General features: G+C 32.5%; 1 pseudogene; it reads right to left on the reverse strand.

The window, feature by feature from the left end:
* Positions 1-15,638: 15,638 nt before the first annotated feature.
* Positions 15,639-16,283, reverse strand: LOC149542918 (dehydrodolichyl diphosphate synthase CPT3-like; annotated as a pseudogene).
* Positions 16,284-16,597: the final 314 nt, after the last annotated feature.

Here is a 16,597-nt window from a genome sequence, read left to right on the forward strand (position 1 = left end):
CATTTATGATCAATATTCATATCATCTTTTCACCATTTTACATACCATCATATTCATTTCCATATTCTATTCTATTCCATTTCATCCATATTTTTATTATCTTATGTTGCATATGGTTAAATATAAATAAATAATACTTTATAAAGTTTTTAGATATATTAATGAAACTTTCTAATTGATTGATTTTACTATTCAATATAGTCATTTTATGCCTTGAAATACATATATTTATATATCTTGGAACATATAATACAAGATATGTGGACTTATGGAAAAGAGAAAAATCTACTGATCAAAAATATCATAGTTTGTTTTACATTTCAATTTGCAAAAGAATGAGGATAAATTTCAAAAATCCACGATCTAGGTTTTGTGTAGAATGAGGCCATTTAACTTTCCACGCGGAAAAATCTTCAACAACTAAACTATTTGGGAGTTACATGCAATTTTCTAAACATCATAATTTATAAATTTACTCCAACAAATGCTCCAACTTTTTTTGTAATGGCTCTAATCACATGGAAATTGATTTATGGAAGATCTAATTTGCTGGACAATTTGTGGTACATATGATTACAAATATGGACAAGAATATAACCATTCCCATCTCTATTTTTTTGTTGTTGTTATAATAGATTTATAATGTGGCCAGTAAATGGAATTGTATGTGAGCCATTCCATTGTGATATTTGTTGATAGCTAGAAAAAAACTATTCTCTTTTCCTTCAATTGGTTTTAGTTTGTTCTAAGTATGATCTTATATATATGGTCTACTAAAAAAAGGGGGAGCAGATTAATATAAAATATTTCAAACCTCTATAAGTGAGTTTCTTGTAGCAACAGCTTGTGTAAACTCTATATTACTGGATGAATAAAGAAATGTTATTATGATCAAAGGAGTGTAGAAGAGCTTTAATTTTTCATCACCAGGTGTACTAAGGAGGCAGGATCTAGTTCTCAGAATGACTGGTGATTTATTTTAGATTATAGTGTGTTTTATTTTATGTATGTTTTGAATTGATTTCTTATATAAAATTCTTATATTAGCTTACTTTTTTTAATTCATGTTATTGTAATTATTTATTTATTCATGTATTGTTTAAGATATAAGTGTGAATTCATATTTTTATGGTTTCTTATGCAATGTTAAATTCTAGATTATATTTTATATTTTATAATATTTTCTAGTTTTTAGAATAGTTTTCCTTTAGATTTAAACATTTAACTCCATTAGTGGGAAGTGACAGTTCCTGTCGCTAGTTATGTTTTGATTAATTATAGGTTTTAGCTTAGCTCCTCTCACCAAGAAGTGATAGTTTGTGTTGCTAGTTTTGTTTTGGTTTGTTGTAGGTTTCCTTACACATGTTCTTAGTTGCATCCATCCCCACTTGGCATGCTATCTTCATCCCTTGAGCATATAGCCACTATACCTTTCATGAGTTTACGACCTTGAATTGATATTTAAATGTGAGATGAACTAGCTCTTAATCATATCATTTGTCCTTAATATTTGTACCACAATTTCACCCAAAAACATTTTCATTTATCCATATCTTCACCATTTACACACTTCATATCTACTTCATCTCACATATTTCACTTCTAAATCATCTTTTTACTTGATTTGACCTAATTTTTTATACTTTATCCTTCGCAGTCAACTTTGGTCAAAATTGGGGTATTCTATCATTGCTTTATGGTCACTCTTTGGTTCTAATCTCATATATTTCATCATGGAAATTTCTATATCTCAAATTACTCATATCTAGCTCATTTTGGCATTCTCTTTACCCCATTTTGATTCTGATCCTGAGGGGGCAAAAATACTTTATCATTTCTTGCTAGTTTTGTCTATTTCTTAGGAGTATTTATTTGATCTTTTCATTTTCTCTCAATCCATCGTGCTTGGTTTTAGTACTCTTCTTGAGTTTTGATATCATTTCTTTCCTAAGTGTTCACTATCATCATTATCAGGCTATATATACATTTATGACTTGTTATCTCTTTCTACATTTTGTTCTCTAGAATTATATCTCTCTATCTATTGCTACCTACTTGGCTTTTATATTCTTTTATGTCATGTGTTCCTAGATCAACCACACATAATTCAAAGAGAGAAAATGTAATCACATAAAAATAGTCATCTAGGCCATTATCCCCCTTTCTCAACATTCTAGCTAAATTAATTAATCATTTTCCTAGACCAAATTGCTATAAATCAATTGATTTGATTATAACCTATAGTTTGACTATATTATCCTAAGTTCATATTTGATTAAAATAATATGTCCCCTTTAAATTAAATAAGAGACCCCGTTGTTCTAACCCACTCAATATTGTTTGAAATGCTTTTAGAATAACTAAGAGGGGGGTGAATTAGTTATTCAAGGTCTAAATGTCATGATACAATTTTTCTCTAAGTATAGAGTGCCCAATTAAACTAACCATGCATCCAAGCTAAACATTCATCTTAGCAAGTTACTAAAAGATCAACATGCAGGAATAAGACATGAAAGATCAACACATAACACAATTATTTACATGGAAACATAATTTGGAAAAAACCACCAGTAACATGCTACTCAATTCTCACTCTTCTAAAGTGATGCCTTGTAAAAAGCATACCCTATTAAAGGCTACAAAACACACTGTCAAATGTGACCTAGTTAAAGGATTTCAACCACCCTATTAGAAGTGGGCCTAGTTAATGGACTTTAGAACATTCACTTGGAATGTCACCCTATTAAAGGATTTACACAATATTTGTTAAACCAACCTAAGTCCAGAGGATTTTACCCTAATTGATACAATTTCTAGAGAGTAACAATAAGGGCTTTTGATTTGATATAACTCACAACATAACTTTCTTATTTTAGATCTCAATTTGGTTCACAAATTTGCCTAGCTTTCAGTCTTTGTAGCTCTGACAACTTGTCCTTTCAAGCATTGTCTCCTTAATTCTCCATGCTCAATGTGCTAATGCAATCACTTTTGTGGTCACCTATTGAAGAAAAGTCTTTGTACTTTGTTCCTCCCTTTTGATGCCTTCTCCTTAACACCGCATACTATCTCCAACCAACCTCTCTTGCTTCTTGACCTATAACTCCTTAAATAGAAATCTGGAATACTTTTCCTGTTCTAATCTTTTTGCTCTTAATTTTGGTTTGAATAGATTAGGTAAGATTCAATGAATCTACCCTTAATCTTGTTTCTTCTAGAAACATCATGAAGAATCCTCCTATATTTTCCTAAAAATGGTTAACCTAAAATTCTATGCCACTAGCTCATCATCCTAATCTTCCATCTAGTTCACAAACTTCAAAGTAACAAACTTGTTGGCTCAGATTTGGTGAATTTTTGACTTTTCAAATAATGCAATAGCTCAATACTATTGAGTTTTTGATGCTCGACACATACTATGTTACTTGTCACCTACTATGTTTTACTAATGCTTGGCACCTACTATGGATTCACTTAGCATCAACTAAGTTTTACTCATGCTCGATACCTATTACTTTCTTGGCACCTAAACTTGCTCTGCGCCTTTTGTTTCACTTGGAAAACACTAGATTTTGCATTTGCTCAACACTTACTGATAATCTACTTGGCATGAACTATCTTGCTCGGCACTCACTAATGAACTTAATCAAGCTTTGCAGACAACTTTGTTACAACTTATTCTTCTAAAGCTTCTAGGTGTAGCCAAACTCTGTATCTTCAAGTTTATTATCAATACATCATTTTACCATTGTCTTAACTGATCCTTGCACTTCATTACAAAACCATAATTCAACCTTTCCCTTGAGTGTTTTTGTTATGTCTTATTGATTAAATCCTCTTCATCAATCAACTAAGTGATAGTACTTGGATCTTATAAGAAATTGTCATTCCAGCAATTAGTAAGTTTGACATCGGTTACAAAAAAATGATTGAAAATATTATTTATCAACAATCTCTATTCTTGAATAGTGATCTTTTCAATTAGATTTCAACAATCTCCCTCTTTGGCATTGATGGAAAACTAAATTGATCAACCAAGTTATCAAAATGCTAACTAAGTTAAAATAGTAAGTCAAATGGCAAAAATAAAACTTTGTATCCCAAAATTATTCATTTTATCAGCAACTTTGAATTTCTTATGAATCCCTCTGAATTCTATAAGTAACTCCCTCTTTCAAAGTATTAGGGATATCTCTTTTGCTAATACATTGTCTTCTCCTTTTTTTTATTCTACTCCCTCTCTGATCTTGTCATCCTAATTGATTTTTGTTTGTGCTATTTTCTCCCTCTTAGCTGCTATTTTCTTTTCTCTTCCTTTTTTCTATTTCTTTATGCTATTTTCTCCCTTTTAGTTGTTATTTTATTTTCTCTTTCTTTCTACTATTTCTCCCTCTTACACTTTTGATCCTGTAGATTTTTTATTCTCCCTCTACATGTCTAATCAGTTTATGCTATTTCTCCCTCTTTGACAACAATGCCAAAGACATTATTTTAGCATCTTATCATACAAGTGTAACATTTATAGAAACTCTAGTTTCTCCCTCTATCACCTTGCTTGTGACTGATTTAGAATTTTAGTATTGTGATTGCTTCAAGAAAAACTTAAAGTAAGTATCCTCTACATCAATTTATATCATTTCAGCAATCAACTCATTGGATGCAAGACAATCTTGCTATTACTCAAGTACCCTTAGATATGGGTATCAACCCTAACTTACCTCTAAGATACTCAAATGTATATGCTTTTGTGAAGATGTCAGCAATTTGTTCCTTTGAGTTGACATATTCCATCTTCACTTGCTTGTCTTCCAAAAATTCTCTTACATAATGATACTTAATTGCAATATGCTTTTTTTTAGCATGCTTCACATAGTTCTTTGATATTTTGATGGCACTTGTGTTATCACAATAAAGTATCATAGGTTCAATAATCTCTTCCTTCATACCTTTCAACAAGTGGTTGACCCATACAATATTGGTGCAGTTGATAGCAATAGCAACATACTCAGCTTCAGCTATGGACTATGAGGTACAACTTTAATTTTTTCTAGTCCAATTGACTAATCTTTTACCTAAGAAGAGTGCTCCTCCACTGGTACTTTTTTCTATCATCTATATTACCTCCCCAATATGCATTAGTATAGGCTTTCAACTCAAAATTTTCAATCCTCTTGTAGTATAGACCAAAGTCATATGTTCCTTTTAGATACCTCATTAATCTTTTTACTGCCATGAGATGATTTTTTCTTAGATTTTCAAAAAATCTTGCCACTATTCCAACAGATAATGCAATGTCTAGTCTATAGTGTACAACATATTGTAGCTTTCCAATCATTGATTTGTACATTGTTTGATTTACTTCAGTTGATTCATCATTCTTGGATAGCTTATGTCCTGTTACCATTGGTGTACTAATTGGTTTTGAATCCTCTAAGCCAAATGTCTTGAGTATCTCCTTGACATATTTTGATTGAGTTACAAATATGCCATATTTTAGTTGATGTACTTGCAATCCAACAAAGAATTTGATTTTTCTAAACATTGACATCTCAAACTCATGTTTCATCTGATCAATAAAATCTTTACATAGTGCATCTTTTCCTCCAAATATTATATCATCAACAAAGATTTCAGATATCAAAATATCTTTACCTTTTTCTGCCTTAATATATATGTTGTTGTTGTCATCTATTCTCTCAAATCCTATCTTCACAAGATATTTGTGAAGTCTCTCATACCATGCTTTAGGCACTTGTTTCAAACCATAGAGAGCTTTATATAGTTTGCAAACCATATCCTTATTTTTTTCATCAACAAATCCCTCTAGTTGTTCTATGCAAACTTCCTCTTCTAGTATACCATTTATAAAAAAAAACTTTACATCCATTTGGTAGACTTTAAAACCTTTGTAGGAAACACATGCAAGTAAATTTCATACAGGGGAAAATGTTTACCCATAATCCAATCATTCTTCTTGTGCATAACCTTTACAAACTAGTCTCCCCTTATTTTTTATGATCTCACCATTCTCATCTAGCTTGTTTCTAAGTACCCACATGGTACCAATCACATTTTTATTAGCTAGTCTTGAAACTAAAGTCCAAGTTTTGTTCTTCTCTATCTGCTCAATCTCTTCTTCCATAGCTTTACACCAATTATGATCTTGCAATGCATCTTTCACTATTTTGGGTTCAATCTTGCTTAATAGACATGATCCATTCCTTAGTTTGTTTCTAGTCATTGGTATGGCTTCCTTGTCACCAATAATTTGTTCTATAGGGTGATGTCTCTTCACATACTTGGATAGCCTTGATTCTATCCTTGTTTCTATGTTAGGTCTTTCAGCTTTAGAGTCAATATGCACATCATTTTTAGGTAGCTCATCATCTCTTTCATGTGTATTGATTTCAGAGTCGAAATGCACATTATCTTCATTCTGCAACTTAGCTTCTGAATGCAACTTGGCATTTACTAGTTGTGACTTAGTAGATATTGAGACTTGTTTTTTATTCCCAATTTGATTAGCTACTTGTTCTTTGACAAGCTTTCCTTCATAGAAGTATACAAAGGATATGTAGTCTTCTAGTTTCTTGGTTTCATCAACTTGAACTTCTATATGCTCATCAAAATTTACATTTTCACTCTCCACAATCCTATTAGTATTAGTATTTAAACACTTATATACTTTACTTCTAGTGGAGTATCCAAAGAATATGCCTTCATCACTCTTTGGATCAAACTTGTCATTTCTAGAATCTTTAAGAGTATAGCATTTACAACCAAACACTTTGAAATATTTTACATTGGGTGAGTGATCATACCACAATTCAAAAGGTGTTGCATTTTTACCTTTCTTGACTTGTAATCAATTTAGGGTATAGACAACAATACTAATAGCTTCTCTTTAGTACCTTAGAGCAACATTCTTCTCCATCATTAATGTTCTAACATAGTCTATCACTAATCTATTCCTTCTTTCTACAATTCCATTCTATGGGGGAGTTCTAGGTGCTGATGTTTATCTTTTAATTCTTTTATCATTGCAAAATGTTTCAAATTCTTTTGATGTGAACTCTCCTCCTCTGTCTAATCTTAGGCACTTCAGATTCTTTCCTATTTCTTTCTCAACCCTAGCCAATTACCACTTAAACATTTGAAATGTCATCCTAGAGTAGTCATAAAAAAAAAACATTATATATCTATCTCTATTGTAAGTTTTCACTTCTATTGGGCTGCATAAATCAGTATCAACTAACTCTAGTACTTCTTTGGAAGTATAAGTTTTTCTTTTGAAACTTGACTTGGTCATATTTCCTAGTTAACACTATTTGCACACTGTATTGTCATGCTTCTTCATTTTAGGTAGACCTCTAACTTTCTTCATTTTGCTGATGCTAATCAAATTATCAAAGTTGACATGACATAGCCTTTTATGTCATAGCCACACATAATCAACTCCTAAAATAAGATAGGCAATATCCTCCATATCTAGGTAAAATATATTACTTCTAGTTTGGTCTCCTTTTACTATTAGATTTCCATCAGTATCATAGATTTTGGCAATTTTGTTTTCAAATTCTACTTTGCATCCTACATTGCCTAACTATGACACACTTAGTAGATTGTAGTTCAATCCTTCAACATAATATGCATTATCACATGATATTTTCTCTATAATCTTAATAGAACTTTTTCCTTTGATTAGACATGGAACATCATTTCCAAATCTAACACTATCTCCATCGTACTGAGTAAAGGTAACAAACTTACTTTTGTCTCTTGTCATATGATGTGAGCACCCACTATTTATAATTCATCTATCATTCTTGTTCACATAGGTTACCAGTGTTGTTGTCTCATCCTTCATAGCTACATAGACTACCTCATCATCATATTCATCAAAATCCTCTTCTTCAAAAATGTAGAACTTTGTTGTGCTCTTTACTATCATCTTCTCTTTTGTTCTTGTTCTCATTTCCTTCATTGTAGTTCTTTTTCTATGTGCATCTTGTTGTAATATTTCCTACTTCATTACAATTAAAACAAATGATATGTAGCTTACCTTTGAATTTACCTTTACCTCTATGAAATCTTTTGGCCAACAATGCTTCCAATTGTTTTACATCTTCTTCATCTGTGTTGCTGTCACTAGATGCATATTTTGTCTTTCTTTCCTTCTTCTTTGGTTTCACCTCCTTAATGTCTTTCAATAACAGTTTGGCCTTGAAAGAAAATTCAAGATTCTTAGGTCTATAGTTATCAAAATTGGATAACTCAAATGCAATAAGTCTTCCCACTATACCTTCAAGAGTTAGCTTGTTTCTTGGTACACATCTTAACTCTTGGATGGCTGATACTCTAATAGCATAGATGGGGAGCAAGGTTCTAAGAATTTTCTATCGATAATTTCATCATCTAAATGACCACCCAATCTTCTTATTGCACTTACTACTTCTTTTATTCTAGAGGCATATTGAGCAATGTTCTCACCTTCCTCCATTCTCATGTCATCAAACTTTCCTCTAAGGCTTTCTCTTTTTTCTCTTTGGACATTCCGATCTCCTCCACAAATATCTGTCAAGGCTTTCCACATCTTGAATACAAAGTCACATCCCTTGATGTCATCAAATTTAGCACAATTGAGGGTAGAGGAAATCTCTAGCATTGCCTGATTACACTCCTTCATTTTCTTCATATCTTCTTTAGGAGGGACACCAGCTAGATCAACATGTTTCGCTTCAATTTAGGTTTGTGCATGATCACCTATTGATCCAAGATGCAACTTTATTAAACTTTTCCATGCAGTGAAGTTATCTCTGTTGAGCTTGGGAACTTCTCTCTTAGACATCTTGATCTTTTATGCTTCTAGTACCTTTAAACTAAATCAATAGATGGCTCTAATACCAATTGTTTGAAATAATTTTAAAATAAATAAGAGGGGAGGGGAGGGGTGAATCAATTATTTAAGGTCCAAATGTTCTAATAAAACTTTTTCTATAAGTATAGTGTGCCCAATTAAACTAACCATGCATCCAAGCTAAACATTCATCTTAGCAAGTTACTAAAAGATCAACATGCAGGAATAAGACATGAAAGATCAACACATAACACACTGATTTATGTGGAAGCCCAATTTGGAAAAAACCACCAATAACATGCTACTCAATTCTCACTCTTCTGAAGTGATGCCCTATGAAAGGTCAACCCTATTAAAGGGTTCAAAACACACTGTCAAATGTGACCTTATTAAAGGATTTCAACCACTCTATTAGAAGTGGGCCTAGTTAAAGGACTTTAGAACATTCACTTGGAATATCACTCTGTTAAAAGATTTACACAATGGTTGTTAAACCAACCTAAGTCCATAGGATTTTACCCTAACTAATACAAATTCTAGAGAGTAAAAATAAGGGCTTTTGATCTGATATAACTCACAACATAACTTTCTTATTTTAGAATTTAATTCAATTCACAAATTTGCCTGGCTTTCAGTCTTTGTAGCTCTAACAACTTGTCCTCCTTTCAAGCATTGTCTCCTTGAGTCTCCATGCTTGATGTGCCAATGCAATCACTTTTGTGGTCACCTATCAGAGCAGAGTCTTTGTACTCTATTTCTTCTTTTTGATGCCTTCTCTTTGACACCGCATACTATCTCCAACCAACCTCTCTTACTTCTTAACCTATAACTCCTTAAATAGAAGTGTGGAATACTTTTCTTGCTCTAATATTTTTTCTCTTAATTTTGGTTCAAATGGTTTAGGTAAGATTCAATGAATCTACCCTTAATCTTGTTTCTTCTAGAAACATCATGAACAATCCTCCTATATTCACCTATAAATGGTTAACCTAAACTTTTGTGCCACCAGCTCATCATCCTTATCTTCCATCTAGTTCACAAACTTCAAGGTAACAAACTTGTCAGCATAAATCTAGAAAATCTTTGACTTTTCAAATAATGTAGTAGCTTGGCACTATTGAATTTCTAATGCTTGACACATACTGTGTTACTTAGCACCTACTATGTTTTACTAATGCTTGGTACATACTATGGATTCACTCAGCATCAACTAATTTTTACTGATGCTCAACACCTATTACTTGCTTGACACATGAACTTTCTCAACTCTTGTTTCACTCAGTACACACTAGATTTTACATTTTCTCGGCACTTACTAATAATCTGCTCGGCATGAACTAGCTTGCTCAGCACTCACTAATGAACTTAGTCAAATTTTGCAAATAGCTTTGTTACAACTTATTCTTCTAAAGTTTGTAGGTGTAGACAACCTCTATATCTTCAACTTTATTATCAATACATCATTTTATCATTGTCTCAACCAATCCTTGCACTTCATTAAAAAACCATAACTCAACCTTTCCCTTAGGTGCTTTTGTTACATCTTATTGATTAAATCCTCTTCATCAATCAACTAAGTGATAGTACTTGGATCTTATAAGAAATTTTTATTCCAACAAATAGTAGGTTTGACATCAGTGGCAAAATAATGATTGAAAACATTCTTTATCAACAATATTCCTTCTTTTCAACAATCTCTCTTCTTGAATGGTGATCTTTTCAATCAAATTTCAACAAATGTATACACATAAAGTCCTTTTTCTATTTACAAACCAAAAGAAAAGGCTTTTTGTCTCACATGAAAATTCAACTTCTTTTCATTAGTTGACTTTCTCTTGCACATGGATCATGCCTGAAGTCAACCCCTACCCTTGATCATCCATCATCTTGATCTTGATCTCCACCATCTATACACCTTTAAAAGAAACAACTCTCCCCTTCTCAAAGGATCCATACTCTTGAGTATTGTTATGCTACAGGTTTATCAATTGATCTTCTTGAGAGCTTGTGGAGAACTTCTATTCTCTTGTATAATTCTCTCATACCATGGCATTTTAGCTTAGATTCATATATTATACCTTTCATTTTGCAATAACCTAGCTCAACTAGTTTAATTAGTATGGATTTTAATACTCTATCTTTTTCTTAATATAGTTACATTGTGCATTGTATACTAGGTTAGTTCATATTTTCATCACATGATTTGAGATTTCTTATGGACACTTGCATTCTTTGTCTTGTCTTAGGAACCTCTTGTTGCATGGTTTACTAATAAGGGTTGTGTCTCATAGGTTCAGCTAAGAGATCTACATTTCTCAAAACACACCTTTTCACTCCATGGATAGGGAGCTCTAAGACAACATTCAAAAATTCCAATCCATGGGATCACTTGAATAAAATGTTTTAGAGTGTGAGACTTTCTGAGTGTACACCTCATAGTAAGAAATACAAGAGAAATATTTAGACTTCATATTTTACTTGGTTGACAAAGTTTGACAATAATTGATAGCATAGCAAGTTTGATGTTCAAAAGTAAAATTTTCAAGAAAGATAGTGACACATGGAGTAGTCTTCAAAAAATCAATAAAGGGACAAGTAAAACTTGCATGATACAAGCATATGTGAGGTCTAAGAAGGAAAGCCCTAGAACTACCGTCATGTGTATGTTCAAAATATTTTCATGGGTCTAGCACATTCAAGAATACATTAAAAAATATCTACCTAAATGAAACCATTTATTACTCAATACCTTGGTCCACAACTTGATGCTCCCTTGCCTCACACAAAGTAGTTTCCCACAATAGATATTGACTTTTTCATAAATTAGTTTCCCACATCTAAAGGAACACATATGGGGAGTCAAATCTTGGGGTGATTTAGGTAGTCCACTAGGATTGATCCTTACACCAAGATATTGAGTGGAATAATAGGGTGGCCTCTAATCCTAGGGTATCCAGGTAGCCCCCTTGCTCTCAATATGGGACACCTTAACATATGGTAAGTAATGGACATCGTGACCACAAGAGTACCTTAAGAATTCTCACCTAGTGATTTCCTCATGGTCACAATCTCACAAGTACTTCCACTAAATGAAGATAAGTTTGATAGCCCCCCAAGGCGTTGACCTTTGTCAAGTAGTTTGTGATTATAGTGGGTTAGATTAATTGGGTTTTTCTTGTTCCCACTTTGGGTCAATCCTATTGGTATATTTCCACCAACAGCAAGCCCTCTAAAGGTAAGATCTCACTAGTGAGATTAACAAAATGGATCCGCACTAAGAAGGTCAAGATTTATGATTCACCTTCAAAGATGAAGAGCATAACTCCTATTCCTTGGTGCTACCCCCAAACATGCCAAGAATATTAATTAAAACCACTAAAAAGTGGACTATTCCACTCACTTTCAAGATCCAATGAAGGGTCAAGATTTCTAATTCAGCTATAAGGTGAAGGCCATACTCTCCTACCAACAATGAACCCTACTCACAATTTTTATGTTCCTATGATATGACATCACTAATCTAATAACACACTTGAAAGTGAAATAAAATACAAGAAATATTTGGTTTGTTTGTTTTCTTTGGACAACCTTGCAAACATGTTAGTATCCCTTTTACCTTTTGGCAAGCATTATTTTCTTGTTTTTTGGAAAGAAAGTGTACAACCCCTACAAAACAATAAGGCTATGGCTTCAAAACTAAGTATGACTTGCAACACAAAGTGATTAATTTTCTCAAAAATCTAAGTTGTCTTCCAATCAAGCATATGCAAAAAAATGTGTAAACTAATCACAAATGCTCTCTTTTGTACTTTTTGTTTTTTACTTAATCAACAAGATTTGATTTGGTTGCTACTATTTCCACTCCAAAATAGAAATGCAAATAAAAGACCCCTATTAAAAACTAGAGAACTTTCCAAAAATACAATAAATTTTGCAATATCTCTTAATTTTTGCCCTAAGGACCCATTTTTTCAAAATGGACTAGGTTTTCCAAATCAAGTTGTTGATCCCTAATATGACTTACCAATTCAAGATATAAAGAACCAACCCCCTATAGAATTTAAATATCTTTCCAAAAATATAAAATTTTCCATAAAAAAAATTGATTTGTGACCACAAATGATTTTTTATGAAAAATTAAGAAAAAATCATAGCTAATAGACATCAACCCCAAACAATCTGACAATTGCACTGAGACATCTTGAATGCATCCCCAACCTACAAAAAAAAATTAGATCCAAACTCTAAACGATTTGATAAAATCTTTTAAAACCTAGGGTTTTGGCCTTGGAACCAATCTCCCTAAGGGTTAGCCTTAAAATCAAATTAAAAACCTTGTAATTCAACTTGATTAGATCTAATAAGTTACTATTAAAAACTAAAAATAAGAATAAAACTAAAATCAAAGAAAGAAAATGGAGCCAGAAACTTGCTTCTAGCCCCATAGTGGGCACCAAAAATGTTTGTACAAAAAAGTGTCATATTTATATAAACCATTATTCTTGAGAATACCCACGAAAGAGAGCATCTCAAGATATGGCTTATAGCTCTCTATCTATGACATGAAGATTATATGAGATGGTGATTCTCAAATGAACCAAGCTATGCAGCCCTTTCAAGGTGCACCATAGATCAAGAGATTCAAAGATGGGAGCAAGAATGATAGCATCCAAGCATCATAATAAAATGACTATAAGATGAATGATTCAAGAACTTAACTAAATAAGATGTAAGAGATAACAAAAATAAATAAGATAAAGCATAAAGGAAATTAATCTAAAAAGTATGCCATAATGCAAGTCAAATGAGAGCTAAGCTAAAATGCCAAAATGCAAGAGTGCTCCAAGTCTCCAAAAGATCCAAAAGAACCTAGAAATCTTGTAGAATAATGTTAGCATAAGAGTCTAAGATTTAGTGAATGAGGAGAGAGCCATCCCTTATAAAGAAAAATGGATAGTAGAGATTAAGGGGCAAAAGTTCTATAATCAAGGGAGGAGAATGCATCTTGAGTGATCCATGTGCACAAGCATCTCCACCAATCACATTCAATAGTTGACTTTTGAGAGGATTTGAAATCTATAGAGAATAATTAAATTTATTTAAAATAGAAGATTCCTCTCATATAGAAATTTGTGCACTCATGTGTAGACAAAAATATCTTTTCCTCTTATTTTTTAAATAGGAAAAATGTTTATGTGTGCACACTTAGGATAAGTGGGAAGTGGGAATTTTTATTTAATTAAAAGGGGACAAGTTCTTTCAATTAAATAAAAGACTTAGGATAAAGTGGTCAAACCATATATTATAATTGAATAAATAGATTTTTGAGGATTTGGTCAAGAATAAGTGATTAATAAATTATGCAAAATGCTATGAAGGGGGCTAATAGTCTAGATGACCATTTTTGGGTGATTAAACCAAGAAAAAAGGAGATATGAATAAGAAAGGTAATGCTAATCCTAATAGATCATTTGTACTACTACTTTCTAACCATTGCAGTAGAAAAATATCTTAAATTAGTGGACATAACACATCTGTGAAATCATATAAGGTAACATTGATTAGTGATGTTTATAAGTCCTTTAGAGTAGGTCACTCTTTAGAAAAGACCAAGGAGTGATAAGCTCTAGATTTGATTTTGATGTAAATCCTCTAACAAAGTCACATTACAACATGTCACTAGTGCATTTAACCCTAAATTTTGAACAACTATTTTAAATGGATTTGTTGGTCGATTATAAAGGCAAATTTTTGTTTTTTTTAATAAAATGCCCATGTTCATCACAATTACGACCAATTATGTGCATTTTGTGTTGGTCTCAATTGCAACACAGACGACAGCATAAAGATTAAAAAAAATGGCATGGAATTCACATTTCACTTGAGCAAGTCAATGTCAAGGGTTTCGCTTGAGCACCATTCCAACATTTCACGTAGTGAGAAGAGGTTGAATCCTCAAAGCAGTATCAATACACATATCATACATGAATTTTGGAGGCCCCAGATAGTTTAAAAGGCCAATCTAGCTACCTCATCAATAATTTCTTGGGCATTGAGTAAGTCTCCAAGAAGAAAGCACGTTCAAAAGTGCAACTCTAGCAGAGATGAGAGACTTGAATAGCATGTTGATTTTGTGTTTGAGGAGGGGTAGAGCATGAGGGCATAGTGGAGGGAATTTCACTTGAGGGCATAGTGGAGGGCATTTTGATTAGAGCATCATTTGAGCATATAGGGCCACTTGAAGACTTATTGCAATCAAAGGTAAGGAAAAAATGCAAGTATTTCTATGGTATATGTAGCTTCAATTTATAATGTGGCTTGTTACATAGAGTTTTTTTGTAATGAATTTCAATGTGAATATGATTGGGGTCTGGCAACCCATGTGGCTAACTTCATCCTTCACTTTTCCTTCTCAAGCTGATAAAATTGGAAGAGGTTTTTATGGCAGATTGAGGGCATCAAATTGTGATGGTTCAAAATATTTTCTTTTTTTTGGTACTTCATCTACCCTACCTACTCTTTCATATACAGTTTAGTTTTGGTGAAAGAGGCACAAAAAAATTCAACAAAAATTAGAAGAAGCCTAGGGCTATAGCAAGGTTTGGTATCATCTCTTGAAGTTTTTACTATTGATTGGTGATGGGTTTTATATTATTGACTTGCTTTTTTGGGAAACAAATGTTAAAAGGGTTTCTTCCACTACCCGGGTATGCTATTTGATCATAACAAGTTTTTTTCTCTATGAAATAATGAAGAAGAAGAGTTGAAAATTAAAATAGACTTAATAGTTACAATCTAAGATGCTTCCTAGGTATTGCATAGATGCAGCATACAAATGCTTTGCAATATCCTCTTCACTAATCATTTTTCCATCCAAATCCCCTTCCTTCAAAACATCTTCAACAGCCTTAGCAATCTCCTGAGTACCTGTATAAGGAGCACATATATTCAGAATAGCCTTAACATTATTCCTAGAGAAAGCCATGGCCCTTTCTTCTGATTCTCTCACATTCCAAGGAACCCTAATTCCATACTTGTTAACCATGTTTTCCTTCTCAACAAGAAGATAAAGCTTCTCCTTCATTAAATTCATAAGTATCTCAACTTCTTCCTTTGAGTGCTTGAAATTCTCAATACTAAAAGCATAAACACTCACACATTTTATACCAATTTCTTAACAATCTCTCAAAGTATGCATCAAGCTGTTATACCCATATTCATCTCCCCTCCATTTTTGCATATTTCTATTCGTTGCATATCTCCTATTGCCATCCATTATGATTGCAACATGCTTTGGAATAGGTCTTGTTGAAACAAACCATAATAGAAATCTCCTAAACAATTCTCTCATTCAATTTGCAAGAAATGTAAAACTTTCTTGCAAGTAAGAACTATTGAAGGATTGGAATGTTTGTAAACTTGTCATCTTTGATTATGGGTGGCATTTCTTGATCATAATGAAGGAATATATAATAGTTTTTTCTTGTGTGTCTTTAACTACGTACCACAAAATCATTTGTGATGGAAAAATTAGGGTTGGCTTATCTTATCTTTTAATTATTTTTATGAAAATTGGATTCTAGATCTCTCTTTAAAGTTCTAATCTGTGTCATTTTTAGCCTTAAAAGACATTATTGAAAATTTTTTGATACCTCTATTAATAATTCAATCTACAGCCACCATAAATTTCACTGTTCCTATTTATCTTTTGTGCATTCTTTAATAATATTTGTTCACAAA

The sequence above is a fragment of the Cupressus sempervirens genome, chromosome 8 (genome assembly GCF_028749045.1).
Source record: "Cupressus sempervirens isolate cs-2001-9-10 chromosome 8, ASM2874904v1, whole genome shotgun sequence".
Lineage (NCBI taxonomy): Eukaryota > Viridiplantae > Streptophyta > Pinopsida > Cupressales > Cupressaceae > Cupressus > Cupressus sempervirens.